At 39.6% G+C, this 19483-nt stretch overlaps 1 pseudogene; it reads left to right on the top strand.

Annotated features, from left to right (window-relative positions):
* Window positions 1-4602: 4602 nt before the first annotated feature.
* Window positions 4603-5151, top strand: LOC128309270 (uncharacterized; annotated as a pseudogene).
* Window positions 5152-19483: the final 14332 nt, after the last annotated feature.

Below are 19483 nucleotides of genomic sequence, written 5' to 3'. Positions count from 1 at the left end.
TTGCATGTAAACTCAATCCTGGTAGAATTCCATAGCAAAGTACAAAGTTCGTATCGGATGCACGAATTACGTTCAAATAGACAGTTTTTGCATGTAAACTCAATTCTGGTGGAATTCCATAGCACAGTACAAAGTTAGTAACGGATGCACGAATTACGTTCAAATAGACAGTTTTTGCATGTAAAACTCAATCCTGGTAGAATTCCATAGTAAAGTACAAAGTTCGTAACGGATGCACCAATTTAGTTGAAATGGACAGTTTTTGGACAGTTCGGAAATGGACAGTTCGTAACGGATGCACGAATTACGTTCAAATAGACAGTTTTTGCATGTAAACTCAATCCTGGTAGAATTCCATAGCAAAGTACAAAGTTCGTAACGGATGCACAAATTTAGTTGAAATAGACAGTTTTTGCATGTAAACTCAATCCTGGTAGAATTCCATAGCAAAGTACAAAGTTCATAACGGTTGCACCAATTTAGTTGAAATAGACAGTTTTTGCATGTAAACTCAATCCTGGTAGAATTCCATAGCAAAGTACAAAGTTCGTATCGGATGCACGAATTACGTTCAAATAGACAGTTTTAGCATGTAAACTCAATTCTGGTAGAATTCCATAGTAAAGTACAAAGTTCGTAACGGATGCACCAATTTAGTTGAAATGGACAGTTTTTGGACAGTTCGGAAATGGACAGTTCGTAACGGATGCACGAATTACGTTCAAATAGACAGTTTTTGCATGTAAACTCAATCCTGGTAGAATTCCATAGCAAAGTACAAAGTTCGTAACGGATGCACAAATTTAGTTGAAATAGACAGTTTTTGCATGTAAACTCAATCCTGGTAGAATTCCATAGCAAAGTACAAAAATCGTATCGGATGCACCAATTTAGTTGAAATAGACAGTTTTTGCATGTAAACTCAATCCTGGTAGAATTCCATAGCAAAGTACAAAGTTCGTATCGGATGCACGAATTACGTTCAAATAGACAGTTTTTGCATGTAAACTCAATCCTGGTAGAATTCCATAGTAAAGTACAAAGTTCGTAACGGATGCACCAATTTAGTTGAAATGGACAGTTTTTGGACAGTTCGGAAATGGACAGTTCGTAACGGATGCACGAATTACGTTCAAATAGACAGTTTTTGCATGTAAACTCAATCCTGGTAGAATTCCATAGTAAAGTACAAAGTTCGTAACGGATGCACCAATTTAGTTGAAATGGACAGTTTTTGGACAGTTCGGAAATGGACAGTTCGTAACGGATGCACGAATTACGTTCAAATAGACAGTTTTTGCATGTAAACTCAATCCTGGTAGAATTCCATAGCAAAGTACAAAGTTCGTAACGGATGCACAAATTTAGTTGAAATAGACAGTTTTTGCATGTAAACTCAATCCTGGTAGAATTCCATAGCAAAGTACAAAGTTCGTAACGGATGCACAAATTTAGTTGAAATAGACAGTTTTTGCATGTAAACTCAATCCTGGTAGAATTCCATAGCAAAGTACAAAGTTCGTATCGGATGCACCAATTTAGTTGAAATAGACAGTTTTTGCATGTAAACTCAATCCTGGTAGAATTCCATAGCAAAGTACAAAGTTCGTATCGGATGCACGAATTACGTTCAAATAGACAGTTTTTGCATGTAAACTCAATCCTGGTAGAATTCCATAGTAAAGTACAAAGTTCGTAACGGATGCACCAATTTAGTTGAAATGGACAGTTTTTGGACAGTTCGGAAATGGACAGTTCGTAACGGATGCACGAATTACGTTCAAATAGACAGTTTTTGCATGTAAACTCAATCCTGGTAGAATTCCATAGCAAAGTACAAAGTTCGTAACGGATGCACAAATTTAGTTGAAATAGACAGTTTTTGCATGTAAACTCAATCCTGGTAGAATTCCATAGCAAAGTACAAAGTTCGTATCGGATGCACCAATTTAGTTGAAATAGACAGTTTTTGCATGTAAACTCAATCCTGGTAGAATTCCATAGCAAAGTACAAAGTTCGTATCGGATGCACGAATTACGTTCAAATAGACAGTTTTTGCATGTAAACTCAATCCTGGTAGAATTCCATAGTAAAGTACAAAGTTCGTAACGGATGCACCAATTTAGTTGAAATGGACAGTTTTTGGACAGTTCGGAAATGGACAGTTCGTAACGGATGCACGAATTACGTTCAAATAGACAGTTTTTGCATGTAAACTCAATCCTGGTAGAATTCCATAGCAAAGTACAAAGTTCGTAACGGATGCACCAATTTAGTTGAAATAGACAGTTTTTGCATGTAAACTCAATCCTGGTAGAATTCCATAGCAATGTACAAAGTTCGTAACGGATGCACCAATTTAGTTGAAATAGACAGTTTTTGCATGTAAACTCAATCCTGGTAGAATTCCATAGCAAAGTACAAAGTTCGTATCGGATGCACCAATTTAGTTGAAATAGACAGTTTTTGCATGTAAACTCAATCCTGGTAGAATTCCATAGCAAAGTACAAAGTTCGTATCGGATGCACGAATTACGTTCAAATAGACAGTTTTTGCATGTAAACTCAATCCTGGTAGAATTCCATAGTAAAGTACAAAGTTCGTAACGGATGCACCAATTTAGTTGAAATGGACAGTTTTTGGACAGTTCGGAAATGGACAGTTCGTAACGGATGCACGAATTACGTTCAAATAGACAGTTTTTGCATGTAAACTCAATCCTGGTAGAATTCCATAGCAAAGTACAAAGTTCGTAACGGATGCACCAATTTAGTTGAAATAGACAGTTTTTGCATGTAAACTCAATCCTGGTAGAATTCCATAGCAATGTACAAAGTTCGTAACGGATGCACAAATTTAGTTGAAATAGACAGTTTTTGCATGTAAACTCAATCCTGGTAGAATTCCATAGCAAAGTACAAAGTTCGTAACGGATGCACCAATTTAGTTGAAATAGACAGTTTTTGCATGTAAACTCAATCCTGGTAGAATTCCATAGCAAAGTACAAAGTTCGTATCGGATGCACCAATTTAGTTGAAATAGACAGTTTTTGCATGTAAACTCAATCCTGGTAGAATTCCATAGCAATGTACAAAGTTCGTATCGGATGCACCAATTTAGTTGAAATAGACAGTTTTTGCATGTAAACTCAATCCTGGTAGAATTCCATAGCAAAGTACAAAGTTCGTAACAGATGCACCAATTTAGTTGAAATAGACAGTTTTTGGACAGTTCGGAAATGGACAGTTCGTAACGGATGCACGAATTACGTTCAAATAGACAGTTTTTGCATGTAAACTCAATCCTGGTAGAATTCCATAGCAAAGTACAAAGTTCGTAACGGATGCACCAATTTAGTTGAAATAGACAGTTTTTGCATGTAAACTCAATCCTGGTAGAATTCCATAGCAATGTACAAAGTTCGTATCGGATGCACCAATTTAGTTGAAATAGACAGTTTTTGCATGTAAACTCAATCCTGGTAGAATTCCATAGCAAAGTACAAAGTTCGTAACGGTTGCACCAATTTAGTTGAAATAGACAGTTTTTGCATGTAAACTCAATCCTGGTAGAATTCCATAGCAAAGTACAAAGTTCGTATCGGATGCACGAATTACGTTCAAATAGACAGTTTTTGCATGTAAACTCAATCCTGGTAGAATTCCATAGCAAGGTACAAAGTTCGTAACGGATGCACCAATTTAGTTGAAATGGACAGTTTTTGGACAGTTCGGAAATGGACAGTTCGTAACGGATGCACGAATTACGTTCAAATAGACAGTTTTTGCATGTAAACTCAATCCTGGTAGAATTCCATAGCAAAGTACAAAGTTCGTAACAGATGCACCAATTTAGTTGAAATAGACAGTTTTTGCATGTAAACTCAATCCTGGTAGAATTCCATAGCTGTTGCGTCCAGCAACAAAGGTCGCGTCCAGCAACCGCTTCTCGACAGCCAAGCCGACACAAATAGTTTCTCTTAACACTTTTTATTCTTAGATGAATGTGGTAAATAGGGGGTGGAATGCGTGGTTAAAAAAACTTCTATCCTTTGCCTAAGCTGGTATCGAAAAAGACCCTAGCTGTCCCTGCGCGCTGCTTTTATCGGCATTCTCTCCCGTTTTCCCAAAACGGGAATACGTGAGAAGAGCGCACGATCCTGCTACGCGAGCGCCACCTAGCGTAAACCTACTGAACGGGCTGCTGTTGGTTCAAATGAACCGTTGCTCGCAACACTGGACCCCGGTGTTTTGAACTGTCAAAACACCATTTCGTGGTTCGATGTCAACAACAGCTATTTTCACTGCCGGGCGCTCTAAAACCTTTCCGTTTGCCAATTTTACGTGTACTCGCCGTATTTCTCCGTCTTTCGAAGGTACCGTCCGTACCACGCGTCCCTTCGGCCAGCATCCGCGCGGGAGGTTGTCGTCCACAATCAAGACTAGATCGTCTTCCTTCAAGGTTCGCTGCGTCTGGAACCACTTACTTCGTCTGGTAAGAGTCGGTAGATATGAGGCGACCCATCTGCGCCAGAAAACGTTCGCGTAAGCCTGTGATGCTTTCCAGTTGTTTCGTAGGCAAGCTGCTGAATCGTCTAAGATGCTTAGAGGTTTGGTCCCAGCCGACGATCCTAAAATAAAGTGGTTTGGAGTCAATGGTGCTTCTTCTTCATTTTCTACCGGAACCTGTGTAAGCGGTCTCGAGTTTACAATCATTTCGACCTCTATCAACCAGTTTGTAAACACCGCATCAGATGGAGTACGTGTAAAACGCATGTTGTTCAGCGTGTGCTTCACGGTTTGCACTAATCTCTCCCATGCCCCGCCAAAATGTGGGGCAGCCGGCGGGTTGAAGTTCCATTTCGTGTCCGGAAGGTGCATTACTTCAATCAGCTCGTTGGTGTTTATCTTGGCTATGGCTTCCTTCAGTTCTCGATTTGCACCTATGAAGTTGGTACCCTTATCCGAGTAGATCTCCAATGGGGTACCGCGCCGGGCGATGAAGTTTCTTAACGCGATTATGCAGGAGCTGGTTGACAGGCTGGATGCCACTTCGATGTGTATCGCTCGGATGGTTAAGCAGGTGAACAATACACCCCAGCGCTTTTCCTGTCTCCGTCCAACAGCGACGAGGAATGGTCCGAAGTAGTCGATTCCCGTAAATGAGAATGGTCTACAGAATGGAGAAAGACGGGCGGCGGGAAGCCCACTCATCATTGGCACCGTAGGTGTAGCGTTACGGATCTTGCACGTTGCGCAGTTGTTCCGTATCCTATGGCAAGCGCTTCTCAAAGCCGGAACGTCGAATTTTTGTCGTACTTCGTTCATCACGGTTTGATGATTTGCATGTTGGTACCGTCGATGATAATCATCGATAATCAGGTCCGTGAGGTGACCGGTTTTCGGCAGGATGATGGGCCGTTTCATTTCGTCACTGATGTGCTGGCAAGCATCGATGCGTCCGTGTAGCCGTATGACTCCATCTTCATCCAGGTAAGGGCTTCGCCTAAAAAGAGGACTACTTTTCTTAAGATTAATTCTTTTCGTTTTAGTGTCCGCCAGCCCCTCTTGCAGGATCCTATACTCATCTGGGTATTCCTGATACTGGGCTTGTATTAGAACTGTGCGTTCTGCTTGTTGCAACTCCAAGTGCGTTAGAGGTCCCTTGATACGCAACGCTTTTGGTTGGCGTGCGTTATTTATGAAACGCCAAACGTACGCAACTGCCCGTTGCAATCTTCTCCAGCGGGAAAATCGTTCGATGCTGATTACAGGATGCACAACCTGGTGAACTGTGATGGTTTGACGCATTTCTTCATCAGTCGATTGAACCTTCAGTGTCGGCATGTCCCACTCATCCTCGGGTTTCACTAAGAAACTAGGACCGTTAAACCAGTGGGTGAAAGTAGTGTGTGGGTCAAGGTTTGACCATTTTGTGCCCTCATCGGCGACGTTTAAAGTTGTAGGTACCCAATGCCACTCATTTAACGTAGAATTTTCCAAAATCTCTCCTACTCTGTGAGCTACATATATACTGTAGCGTCTATGGTCTGAATTGAGCCAACATAGCACATCTTTTGAATCCGTCCATAGGAATCGGCGATGAATTGGGATTCTATGTGCCTTCTCAATGATTTTAGCCAGACGTATGCCTAAAACGGCTGCTTGAAGTTCTAAACGAGGGATGGATATATACTTCAGAGGAGCTACTCTCGTTTTTCCACCGATTAAGGCTACTTCGCGTTGACCATTTGACTCGATTCTAAAATATGCAACTGCAGCATACCCATCTTTGCCAGCATCGACGAATACATGTAATTGAGTGGTACAACTACTAAGGTCGGTGGTGATACGGTAACATCTTGGCACTGAAAGCTTTTGAAGCTCAGGTAGGCATGCGAGCCATTTCTTCCATTTGCATTCCAAGTTAGTAGGAATTTTCTCATCCCATCCTGTACCGGCGCGCCACACTTCTTGAAGCAACACTTTTAGAAACAGCATGAAGGCTCCGATCAAGCCAAGTGGATCGAAAATTGTCATTAGCACGCTTAAGAGTTGTCGCTTGGTTGGTATTATTTCTCCCTGTAAGACCTCTTGTCCTTTATTCGGCAATTTAAACTGGAAGGTGTCACTATGAGCATCCCACCACATGCCAAGTACTTTTTGCGTTGCAATTGATTGGTCTAGCGTCATATCTTTCATACGGTTTCCGTTACCTCCAACGGCTTGTAAAATTTCATTTTTGTTAGCCATCCAATTGTGTAGTTTAAAACCGCCTTGCGACTGGATGTAAGTTACTTCTTTCGCTAGCTTTATAGCTTCATCTAGTGTTTCTACACTTGTTAACATATCGTCGACGTAATGATCTGCTTTAATGCATTCGACGGCTAGGGGGAATTGTTCTGCATATCTATCAGCGTTTGCATTTTTTACGAATTGCGCGCAGCTGGGCGAACACGCTGCCCCAAAAGTCATTCTCATCATGACATATTCATCGGGTTCCTCTTGCGATGCATCGCTTTTCCACAAAAACCTTTGGCTGTTTTGATCTTCTTCGTTGATCAAGACCTGGTGGTACATTTCTTGTATGTCTGCTGCCATAGCGATTCTAAATTCTCTAAAGCGGCATAATACGGACGTTAATGGTGCTAGAAGATCGGGTCCGGTAAGGAGCATAGAGTTTAGAGATACTCCATTTACTGATGCTGCTGCGTCCCATACAATACGCACTTTGCCTGGTTTGTTTGGATTTACTACCGGGAAAATAGGTAGATACCACTTTCGAGGATGTGCTGTCTTTTTCTCTTGATCTGTGAGTTTTCTGATATAACCTTTCTTCACATGATCGGCTAATATCTGATCCATCTTTATTTTAATGTAAGTCTCCTTTGCCATTCGGCGTTCTAAACAGGTAAGTCGTTTCAAAGCCATCGAGCGATTATTGGGTAATTTGACATCATCGTAACGCCATAACAAAGCGGTAACGTATCTTTCATTTACAAGTTTAGTGTTGTTAGTAAGTATTGCTATTGCTCTTTCTTCATTTTTAGAATTGGTACTCACGTGTTGCCTGTTGTACGGATCGTCAAGTGCAAAACCTCCTTTAAGTGCGGCGTCGATCTTCGTATCGATATTTTGGCATTCGCATATTTCAATCGAGTGGGCGGCTACTACCTTTGCGTTATTTGAAACTACCTGTGGAGAAATACTTCCGGAAATTGTCCATCCCAATCGAGTTTTTGTGGCGATGGGTTCATTTGCGGATCCTTCGACAGTCTTTAGTGGTACGGTAATGTGGTAATTATTCATACCTATCAGGAGCTTCGGTGGTGTATCTCGGTACGATGACAAAGGGAGTGATGACAGGTGTTTGTAGGCTGCTCGTAGTTCATTCGGTTTAATCCGCTGTGCCGGCAAACCCAGTCGATGTACTGTCCGTACGGGTATCTCATACACGTGATCGTTGCCCCTGATGCCTGATATTCCAATACTCACATCCATTGACTTATTTTCATACCGATGCTGTCCTCCGGTCCACTTCAGGCAGAGCGGCCGCAAGGTTCCCGACACACCAAGCTCTTCCATCAGCGAATGTTCCATTAACGAAACTGAGGCGCCTTCGTCCAGCAAGGCTACCGTGTGTATCGTTTTATCTCCTGCGTGTAGCACGACTGGTACGTGTCTGAGCAGGACATCACTTTCCGCTGTGGTAGAGTGAGAGAAATTAGTGATTGCTTTACCTGAGACCGAATTAGAATTATGCAGCGTTGGATGGTGTCGCGCTGTACAATTGTCCTTTGCACAGACTCGGGATTCACGACACGGGTTCCGATGCCTTTTAAGACAATGTTTGCACCACGAGTTTTGTCTTATCAGGTTCCAGCGTTCCGTCACACTCATTTTGTTGTATGCATCACAATCAGCTGGGTTTCTGCATCCTTTGTCACAGGCACATCGTTGGTCTGGTTTCGGTTGTACCACGTGCGTGTTAACGCGCTTACGGCTTTCGGTGCTGGGGGAGGGAGGTGTTACATGAAGCGCTCCTTTTTTAATTATTTTAATCCACTTTCCGAACTCCTGTAACGTGGTCTGCGAAGTAGTTGCGCAGTGTATGCCCCATTGCAATCGAACGAACGGTGGAAGCCGATCGACTAACTCCTGCAGCAAAGGTCCATCGAAACGATTTTCAACATCACTAGACCTTAGCGTTGCGCATATTTCTTCTACCGAAATAGCAAAGTCGATTAACGTGTCCAGTTTATCGCCCTTTGGAGGCGTTTGGCGTCTTACCTGGTCCAACAGGGTACTCACCACGATCTCTGGCCGACCGTACATCGATTTTAAAGTTTCGAGAACTTCTTTGAGGTTATCCTTTTCCCGAAGGCGGCACTGCACTGCTTTTAGCGCCTTGCCTTTTAACGCTTGTTGAAGGCGTATCGTATTTTCTCCATCGGTGAATCCGCAAAGCCGTGTAGTTTCGTTGTAACACGATTCAAACATAAGCCACTCGTCGGGATTGCCTGAGAATAAAGGCAATTTTCCTTTCACTGCCTGTCGGGTGGCAATTTGGCTCCTGCTAAGACCCTCATCATCGAACATAGAAAAAGGTTGTCGACCACTGGAACCACGTGCTTCGGCGCCATTGCTTTTCTCCATTCGCTGCACGAAGCTCCCTAACACCGATTCGAGCCGTTCTACGATACTAGGCTCCTCTCTCCGTTGATCGCGGCTCGACTCAAGCTCTTCCATCAGCCTATGGAAGCAGCGGCTGATTTCCTCGAGCTTAGCATTAGGTGTTTGTGCATCCGAATGCGCCACATGGTTTGGTGATGACGTAGCGGTTATCGGCATCGCACTTGCGGCAGGCTCCTCACTTCCTGGGGACACTTCTTCGTCGTGCGTTATTGCCGCGGGTTGGGCAAAATACACTGTCGGTGTGGCGATCGTAGACTCGTTGAATCCCTTTCTACCGACCACTGGTGTGCTAGGAGTGCACAAATTGCATATCCATTCACGGCTGTGAACGGATTCGTCCTCGTTCACGCATTCGAGGTGATAATATCGGCAGCACTTATCACATGCGACGGCGTCATCCAAGTTCGCGCCATTGCAAATACTGCAAACTTGATCCATATTCTCTCACTCGCTTAACACTGCACTTCACTAACACTGTCTTTCTCTTGGAGTCCTTCCAACGAAGCCACGTGAAGGTTCGATGTCCTACCGAAGACGTCACGCGTGGTTAGGAAATAGCGTAATTAATTCGCGAAGTGATTTAGAACGTTAAATAAAAGTTTTTTTAAATTGTTGCGTCCAGCAACAAAGGTCGCGTCCAGCAACCGCTTCTCGACAGCCAAGCCGACACAAATAGTTTCTCTTAACACTTTTTATTCTTAGATGAATGTGGTAAATAGGGGGTGGAATGCGTGGTTAAAAAAACTTCTATCCTTTGCCTAAGCTGGTATCGAAAAAGACCCTAGCTGTCCCTGCGCGCTGCTTTTATCGGCATTCTCTCCCGTTTTCCCAAAACGGGAATACGTGAGAAGAGCGCACGATCCTGCTACGCGAGCGCCACCTAGCGTAAACCTACTGAACGGGCTGCTGTTGGTTCAAATGAACCGTTGCTCGCAACAATAGCAATGTACAAAGTTCGTAACGGATGCACCAATTTAGTTGAAATAGACAGTTTTTGCATGTAAACTCAATCCTGGTAGAATTCCATAGCAAAGTACAAAGTTCGTAACGGATGCACGAATTTAGTTGAAATAGACAGTTTTTGCATGTAAACTCAATCCTGGTAGAATTCCATAGCAAAGTACAAAGTTCGAATCGGATGCACAAATTTAGTTGAAATAGACAGTTTTTGCATGTAAACTCAATCCTGGTAGAATTCCATAGCAATGTACAAAGTTCGTATCGGATGCACCAATTTAGTTGAAATAGACAGTTTTTGCATGTAAACTCAATCCTGGTAGAATTCCATAGCAAAGTACAAAGTTCGTAACGGATGCACCAATTTAGTTGAAATGGACAGTTTTTGGACAGTTCGGAAATGGACAGTTCGTAACGGATGCACGAATTACGTTCAAATAGACAGTTTTTGCATGTAAACTCAATCCTGGTAGAATTCCATAGCAAAGTACAAAGTTCGTAACGGATGCACCAATTTAGTTGAAATAGACAGTTTTTGCATGTAAACTCAATCCTGGTAGAATTCCATAGCAATGTACAAAGTTCGTATCGGATGCACCAATTTAGTTGAAATAGACAGTTTTTGCATGTAAACTCAATCCTGGTAGAATTCCATAGCAAAGTACAAAGTTCGTAACGGTTGCACCAATTTAGTTGAAATAGACAGTTTTTGCATGTAAACTCAATCCTGGTAGAATTCCATAGCAAAGTACAAAGTTCGTATCGGATGCACGAATTACGTTCAAATAGACAGTTTTTGCATGTAAACTCAATCCTGGTAGAATTCCATAGCAAGGTACAAAGTTCGTAACGGATGCACCAATTTAGTTGAAATGGACAGTTTTTGGACAGTTCGGAAATGGACAGTTCGTAACGGATGCACGAATTACGTTCAAATAGACAGTTTTTGCATGTAAACTCAATCCTGGTAGAATTCCATAGCAAAGTACAAAGTTCGTAACAGATGCACCAATTTAGTTGAAATAGACAGTTTTTGCATGTAAACTCAATCCTGGTAGAATTCCATAGCAATGTACAAAGTTCGTAACGGATGCACCAATTTAGTTGAAATAGACAGTTTTTGCATGTAAACTCAATCCTGGTAGAATTCCATAGCAAAGTACAAAGTTCGTAACGGATGCACGAATTTAGTTGAAATAGACAGTTTTTGCATGTAAACTCAATCCTGGTAGAATTCCATAGCAAAGTACAAAGTTCGAATCGGATGCACAAATTTAGTTGAAATAGACAGTTTTTGCATGTAAACTAAATCCTGGTAGAATTCCATAGCAATGTACAAAGTTCGTAACGGATGCACCAATTTAGTTGAAATGGACAGTTTTTGCATGAAAACTCATTCCTGGTAGAATTCCATAGCAAAGTACAAAGTTCGTAACGGATGCACGAATTTAGTTGAAATAGACAGTTTTTGCATGTAAACTCAATCCTGGTAGAATTCCATAGCAAAGTACAAAGTTCCTAACGGATGCACCAATTTAGTTGAAATAGACAGTTTTTGCATGTTAACTCAATCCTGGTAGAATTCCATAGCAAAGTACAAAGTTCGTATCGGATGCACCAATTTAGTTGAAATAGACAGTTTTTGCATGTAAACTCAATCCTGGTAGAATTCCATAGCAAAGTACAAAGTTCGTAACAGATGCACCAATTTAGTTGAAATAGACAGTTTTTGCATGTAAACTCAATCCTGGTAGAATTCCATAGCAATGTACAAAGTTCGTAACGGATGCACCAATTTAGTTGAAATAGACAGTTTTTGCATGTAAACTCAATCCTGGTAGAATTCCATAGCAAAGTACAAAGTTCGTAACGGATGCACGAATTTAGTTGAAATAGACAGTTTTTGCATGTAAACTCAATCCTGGTAGAATTCCATAGCAAAGTACAAAGTTCGAATCGGATGCACAAATTTAGTTGAAATAGACAGTTTTTGCATGTAAACTCATTCCTGGTAGAATTCCATAGCAAAGTACAAAGTTCCTAACGGATGCACGACTTTAGTTGAAATAGACAGTTTTTGCATGTAAACTCAATCCTGGTAGAATTCCATAGCAAAGTACAAAGTTCCTAACGGATGCACCAATTTAGTTGAAATAGACAGTTTTTGCATGTTAACTCAATCCTGGTAGAATTCCATAGCAAAGTACAAAGTTCGTATCGGATGCACCAATTTAGTTGAAATAGACAGTTTTTGCATGTAAACTCAATCCTGGTAGAATTCCATAGCAAAGTACAAAGTTCGTAACGGATGCACCAATTTAGTTGAAATAGACAGTTTTTGCATGTAAACTCAATCCTGGTAGAATTCCATAGCAAAGTACAAAGTTCGTATCGGATGCACCAATTTAGTTGAAATAGACAGTTTTTGCATGTAAACTCAATCCTGGTAGAATTCCATAGCAAAGTACAAAGTTCGTAACGGATGCACCAATTTAGTTGAAATAGACAGTTTTTGCATGTAAACTCAATCCTGGTAGAATTCCATAGCACAGTACAAAGTTCGTAACGGATGCACCAATTTAGTTGAAATAGACAGTTTTTGCATGTAAACTCAATCCTGGTAGAATTCCATAGCAATGTACAAAGTTCGTAACGGATGCACCAATTTAGTTGAAATAGACAGTTTTTGCATGTAAACTCAATCCTGGTAGAATTCCATAGCAAAGTACAAAGTTCGTAACGGATGCACCAATTTAGTTGAAATAGACAGTTTTTGCATGTAAACTCAATCCTGGTAGAATTCCATAGCAAAGTACAAAGTTCGTATCGGATGCACGAATTACGTTCAAATAGACAGTTTTTGCATGTAAACTCAATCCTGGTAGAATTCCATAGCAAAGTACAAAGTTCGTAACGGATGCACCAATTTAGTTGAAATAGACAGTTTTTGCATGTAAACTCAATCCTGGTAGAATTCAATAGCAAAGTACAAAGTTCGTATCGGATGCACCAATTTAGTTGAAATAGACAGTTTTTGCATGTAAACTCAATCCTGGTAGAATTCCATAGCAATGTACAAAGTTCGTAACGGATGCACCAATTTAGTTGAAATAGACAGTTTTTGCATGTAAACTCAATCCTGGTAGAATTCCATAGCAAAGTACAAAGTTCGTAACGGATGCACCAATTTAGTTGAAATAGACAGTTTTTGCATGTAAACTCAATCCTGGTAGAATTCCATAGCAAAGTACAAAGTTCGTAACGGATGCACCAATTTAGTTGAAATAGACAGTTTTTGCATGTAAACTCAATCCTGGTAGAATTCCATAGCAAAGTACAAAGTTCGTAACGGATGCACCAATTTAGTTGAAATAGACAGTTTTTGCATGTAAACTCAATCCTGGTAGAATTCCATAGCAAAGTACAAAGTTCGTATCGGATGCACGAATTACGTTCAAATAGACAGTTTTTGCATGTAAACTCAATCCTGGTAGAATTCCATAGCAAAGTACAAAGTTCGTAACGGATGCACCAATTTAGTTGAAATAGACAGTTTTTGCATGTAAACTCAATCCTGGTAGAATTCCATAGCAAAGTACAAAGTTCGTATCGGATGCACCAATTTAGTTGAAATAGACAGTTTTTGCATGTAAACTCAATCCTGGTAGAATTCCATAGCAAAGTACAAAGTTCGTAACGGATGCACCAATTTAGTTGAAATAGACAGTTTTTGCATGTAAACTCAATCCTGGTAGAATTCCATAGCAAAGTACAAAGTTCGTAACGGATGCACCAATTTAGTTGAAATAGACAGTTTTTGCATGTAAACTCAATCCTGGTAGAATTCCATAGCAAAGTACAAAGTTCGTATCGGATGCACGAATTACGTTCAAATAGACAGTTTTTGCATGTAAACTCAATCCTGGTAGAATACCATAGCAAAGTACAAAGTTCGTAACGGATGCACCAATTTAGTTGAAATAGACAGTTTTTGCATGTAAACTCAATCCTGGTAGAATTCCATAGCAAAGTACAAAGTTCGTATCGGATGCACGAATTACGTTCAAATAGACAGTTTTTGCATGTAAACTCAATCCTGGTAGAATTCCATAGCAAAGTACAAAGTTCGTAACGGATGCACCAATTTAGTTGAAATAGACAGTTTTTGCATGTAAACTCAATCCTGGTAGAATTCCATAGCAAAGTACAAAGTTCGTAACGGATGCACCAATTTAGTTGAAATAGACAGTTTTTGCATGTAAACTCAATCCTGGTAGAATACCATAGCAAAGTACAAAGTTCGTAACGGATGCACCAATTTAGTTGAAATAGACAGTTTTTGCATGTAAACTCAATCCTGGTAGAATTCCATAGCAAAGTACAAAGTTCGTATCGGATGCACGAATTACGTTCAAATAGACAGTTTTTGCATGTAAACTCAATCCTGGTAGAATTCCATAGCAAAGTACAAAGTTCGTAACGGATGCACCAATTTAGTTGAAATAGACAGTTTTTGCATGTAAACTCAATCCTGGTAGAATTCCATAGCAAAGTACAAAGTTCGTAACGGATGCACCAATTTAGTTGAAATAGACAGTTTTTGCATGTAAACTCAATCCTGGTAGAATTCCATAGCAAAGTACAAAGTTCGTAACGGATGCACCAATTTAGTTGAAATAGACAGTTTTTGCATGTAAACTCAATCCTGGTAGAATTCCATAGCAATGTACAAAGTTCGTAACGGATGCACCAATTTAGTTGAAATAGACAGTTTTTGCATGTAAACTCAATCCTGGTAGAATTCCATAGCAAAGTACAAAGTTCGTAACGGATGCACCAATTTAGTTGAAATAGACAGTTTTTGCATGAAAACTCATTCCTGGTAGAATTCCATAGCAAAGTACAAAGTTCGTAACGGATGCACCAATTTAGTTGAAATAGACAGTTTTTGCATGTAAACTCAATCCTGGTAGAATTCCATAGCAAAGTACAAAGTTCGTAACGGATGCACCAATTTAGTTGAAATAGACAGTTTTTGCATGTAAACTCAATCCTGGTAGAATTCCATAGCAAAGTACAAAGTTCGTAACGGATGCACGAATTACGTTGAAATAGACAGTTTTTGCATGTAAACTCGTTCCTGGTAGAATTCCATAGGAAAGTACAAAGTTCGTATCGGATGCACCAATTACGTTGAAATAGACAGTTTTTGCATGTAAACTCAATCCTGGTAGAATTCCATAGTAAAGTACAAAGTTCGTAACGGATGCACCAATTTAGTTGAAATGGACAGTTTTTGCATGAAAACTCATTCCTGGTAGAATTCCATAGCAAAGTACAAAGTTCGTAACGGATGCACGAATTTAGTTGAAATAGACAGTTTTTGCATGTAAACTCAATCCTGGTAGAATTCCATAGTAAAGTACAAAGTTCATAACGGATGAACGAAATACGTTCAAATAGACAGTTTTTGCATGTAAACTCAATCCTGGTAGAATTCCATAGTAAAGTACAAAGTTCGTAACGGATGCACCAATTTAGTTGAAATAGACAGTTTTTGCATGTAAACTCAATCCTGGTAGAATTCCATAGCAAAGTACAAAGTTCGTTTTGGATGCACGAATTACGTTGAAATAGACAGTTTTTGCATGTAAACTCATTCCTGGTAGAATTCCATAGCAAAGTACAAAGTTCGTAACGGATGCACCAATTTAGTTGAAATAGACAGTTTTTGCATGTAAACTCAATCCTGGTAGAATTCCATAGCAAAGTACAAAGTTCGTATCGGATGCACGAATTTAGTTGAAATAGACAGTTTTTGCATGTAAACTCAATCCTGGTAGAATTCCATAGCAATGTACAAAGTTCATAACGGATGCACCAATTTAGTTGAAATAGACAGTTTTTGCATGTAAACTCAATCCTGGTAGAATTCCATAGCAAAGTACAAAGTTCGTATCGGATGCACGAATTACGTTCAAATAGACAGTTTTTGCATGTAAACTCTATCCTGGTAGAATTCCATAGCAAAGTACAAAGTTCGTATCGGATGCACGAATTTAGTTGAAATAGACAGTTTTTGCATGTAAACTCAATCCTGGTAGAATTCCATAGCAAAGTACAAAGTTCGTAACGGATGCACCAATTTAGTTGAAATAGACAGTTTTTGCATGTAAACTCAATCCTGGTAGAATTCCACAGCAAAGTACAAAGTTCGTATCGGATGCACGAATTTAGTTGAAATAGACAGTTTTTGCATGTAAACTCAATCCTGGTAGAATTCCATAGCAAAATACAAAGTTCGTATCGGATGCACGAATTTAGTTGAAATAGACAGTTTTTGCATGTAAACTCAATCCTGGTAGAATTCCATAGCAAAGTACAAAGTTCGTATCGGATGCACGAATTACGTTCAAATAGACAGTTTTTGCATGTAAACTCAATCCTGGTAGAATTCCATAGCAAAGTACAAAGTTCGTATCGGATGCACGAATTACGTTCAAATAGACAGTTTTTGCATGTAAACTCAATCCTGGTAGAATTCCATAGCAATGTACAAAGTTCGTAACGGATGCACCAATTTAGTTGAAATGGACAGTTTTTGCATGTAAACTCATTCCTGGTAGAATTCCATAGCAAAGTACAAAGTTCGTATCGGATGCACGAATTACGTTCAAATAGACAGTTTTTGCATGTAAACTCAATCCTGGTAGAATTCCATAGCAAAGTACAAAGTTCGTATCGGATGCACGAATTACGTTCAAATAGACAGTTTTTGCATGTAAACTCAATCCTGGTAGAATTCCATAGCAAAGTACAAAGTTCGTATCGGATGCACGAATTACGTTCAAATAGACAGTTTTTGCATGTAAACTCAATCCTGGTAGAATTCCATAGCAATGTACAAAGTTCGTAACGGATGCACCAATTTAGTTGAAATGGACAGTTTTTGCATGTAAACTCATTCCTGGTAGAATTCCATAGCAAAGTACAAAGTTCGTAACGGATGCACGAATTTAGTTGAAATAGACAGTTTTTGCATGTAAACTCAATCCTGGTAGAATTCCATAGCAATGTACAAAGTTCGTAACGGATGCACCAATTTAGTTGAAATGGACAGTTTTTGCATGTAAACTCATTCCTGGTAGAATTCCATAGCAAAGTACAAAGTTCGTAACGGATGCACCAATTTAGTTGAAATAGACAGTTTTTGCATGTAAACTCAATCCTGGTAGAATTCCATAGCAAAGTACAAAGTTCGTATCGGATGCACGAATTACGTTCAAATAGACAGTTTTTGCATGTAAACTCATTCCTGGTAGAATTCCATAGCAAAGTACAAAGTTCGTAACGGATGCACCAATTTAGTTGAAATAGACAGTTTTTGCATGTAAACTCAATCCTGGTAGAATTCCATAGCAAAGTACAAAGTTCGTATCGGATGCACGAATTACGTTCAAATAGACAGTTTTTGCATGTAAACTCAATCCTGGTAGAATTCCATAGCAAAGTACAAAGTTCGTTTTGGATGCACGAATTACGTTGAAATAGACAGTTTTTGCATGTAAACTCATTCCTGGTAGAATTCCATAGCAAAGTACAAAGTTCGTAACGGATGCACGAATTTAGTTGAAATAGACAGTTTTTGCATGTAAACTCAATCCTGGTAGAATTCCATAGTAAAGTACAAAGTTCGTAACGGATGCACCAATTTAGTTGAAATAGACAGTTTTTGCATGTAAACTCAATCCTGGTAGAATTCCATAGTAAAGTACAAAGTTCATAACGGATGAACGAATTACGTTCAAATAGACAGTTTTTGCATGTAAACTCAATCCTGGTAGAATTCCATAGTAAAGTACAAAGTTCGTAACGGATGCACCAATTTAGTTGAAATAGACAGTTTTTGCATGTAAACTCAATCCTGGTAGAATTCCATAGCAAAGTACAAAGTTCGTAACGGATGCACCAATTTAGTTGAAATAGACAGTTTTTGCATGTAAACTCATTCCTGGTAGAATTCCATAGCAAAGTACAAAGTTCGTATCGGATGCATCAATTTAGTTGAAATAGACAGTTTTTGCATGAAAACTCATTCCTGGTAGAATTCCATAGCAATGTACAAAGTTCGTATTGGATGCACGAATTACGTTGAAATAGACAGTTTTTGCATGTAAACTCAATCCTGGTAGAATTCCATAGCAATGTACAAAGTTCATAACGGATGCACCAATTTAGTTGAAATAGACAGTTTTTGCATGTAAACTCAATCCTGGTAGAATTCCATAGCAAAGTACAAAGTTCGTATCGGATGCACGAATTACGTTCAAATAGACAGTTTTTGCATGTAAACTCAATCCTGGTAGAATTCCATAGCAAAGTACAAAGTTCGTAACGGATGCACCAATTTAGTTGAAATAGACAGTTTTTGCATGTAAACTCAATCCTGGTAGAATTCCATAGCAAAGTACAAAGTTCGTAACGGATGCACCAATTTAGTTGAAATAGACAGTTTTTGCATGTAAACTCAATCCTGGTAGAATTCCATAGCAAAGTACAAAGTTCGTATCAGATGCACGAATTACGTTCAAATAGACAGTTTTTGCATGTAAACTCATTCCTGGTAGAATTCCATAGCAAAGTACAAAGTTCGTATCGGATGCACCAATTTAGTTGAAATAGACAGTTTTTGCATGAAAACTCATTCCTGGTAGAATTCCATAGCAATGTACAAAGTTCGTATTGGATGCACGAATTACGTTGAAATAGACAGTTTTTGCATGTAAACTCAATCCTGGTAGAATTCCATAGCAATGTACAAAGTTCATAACGGATGCACCAATTTAGTTGAAATAGACAGTTTTTGCATGTAAACTCAATCCTGGTAGAATTCCATAGCAAAGTACAAAGTTCGTATCGGATGCACGAATTACGTTCAAATAGACAGTTTGTGCATGTAAACTCTATCCTGGTAGAATTCCATAGCAAAGTACAAAGTTCGTATCGGATGCACGAATTTAGTTGAAATAGACAGTTTTTGCATGTAAACTCAATCCTGGTAGAATTCCATAGCAAAGTACAAAGTTCATAACGGATGCACGAATTACGTTCAAATAGACAGTTTTTGCATGTAAACTCAATCCTGGTAGAATTCCATAGCAAAGTACAAAGTTCGTATCGGATGCACCAATTTAGTTGAAATAGACAGTTTTTGCATGTAAACTCAATCCTGGTAGAATTCCATAGCAAAGTACAAAGTTCGTATCAGATGCACGAATTACGTTCAAATAGACAGTTTTTGCATGTAAACTCATTCCTGGTAGAATTCC

Source organism: Anopheles moucheti, unplaced genomic scaffold (assembly GCF_943734755.1).
Source record: "Anopheles moucheti unplaced genomic scaffold, idAnoMoucSN_F20_07 scaffold_117_ctg1, whole genome shotgun sequence".
NCBI lineage: Eukaryota > Metazoa > Arthropoda > Insecta > Diptera > Culicidae > Anopheles > Anopheles moucheti.
Note: the sequence above shows the minus strand (reverse complement) of the source record. Positions and strands in the feature narration are given on the sequence as shown.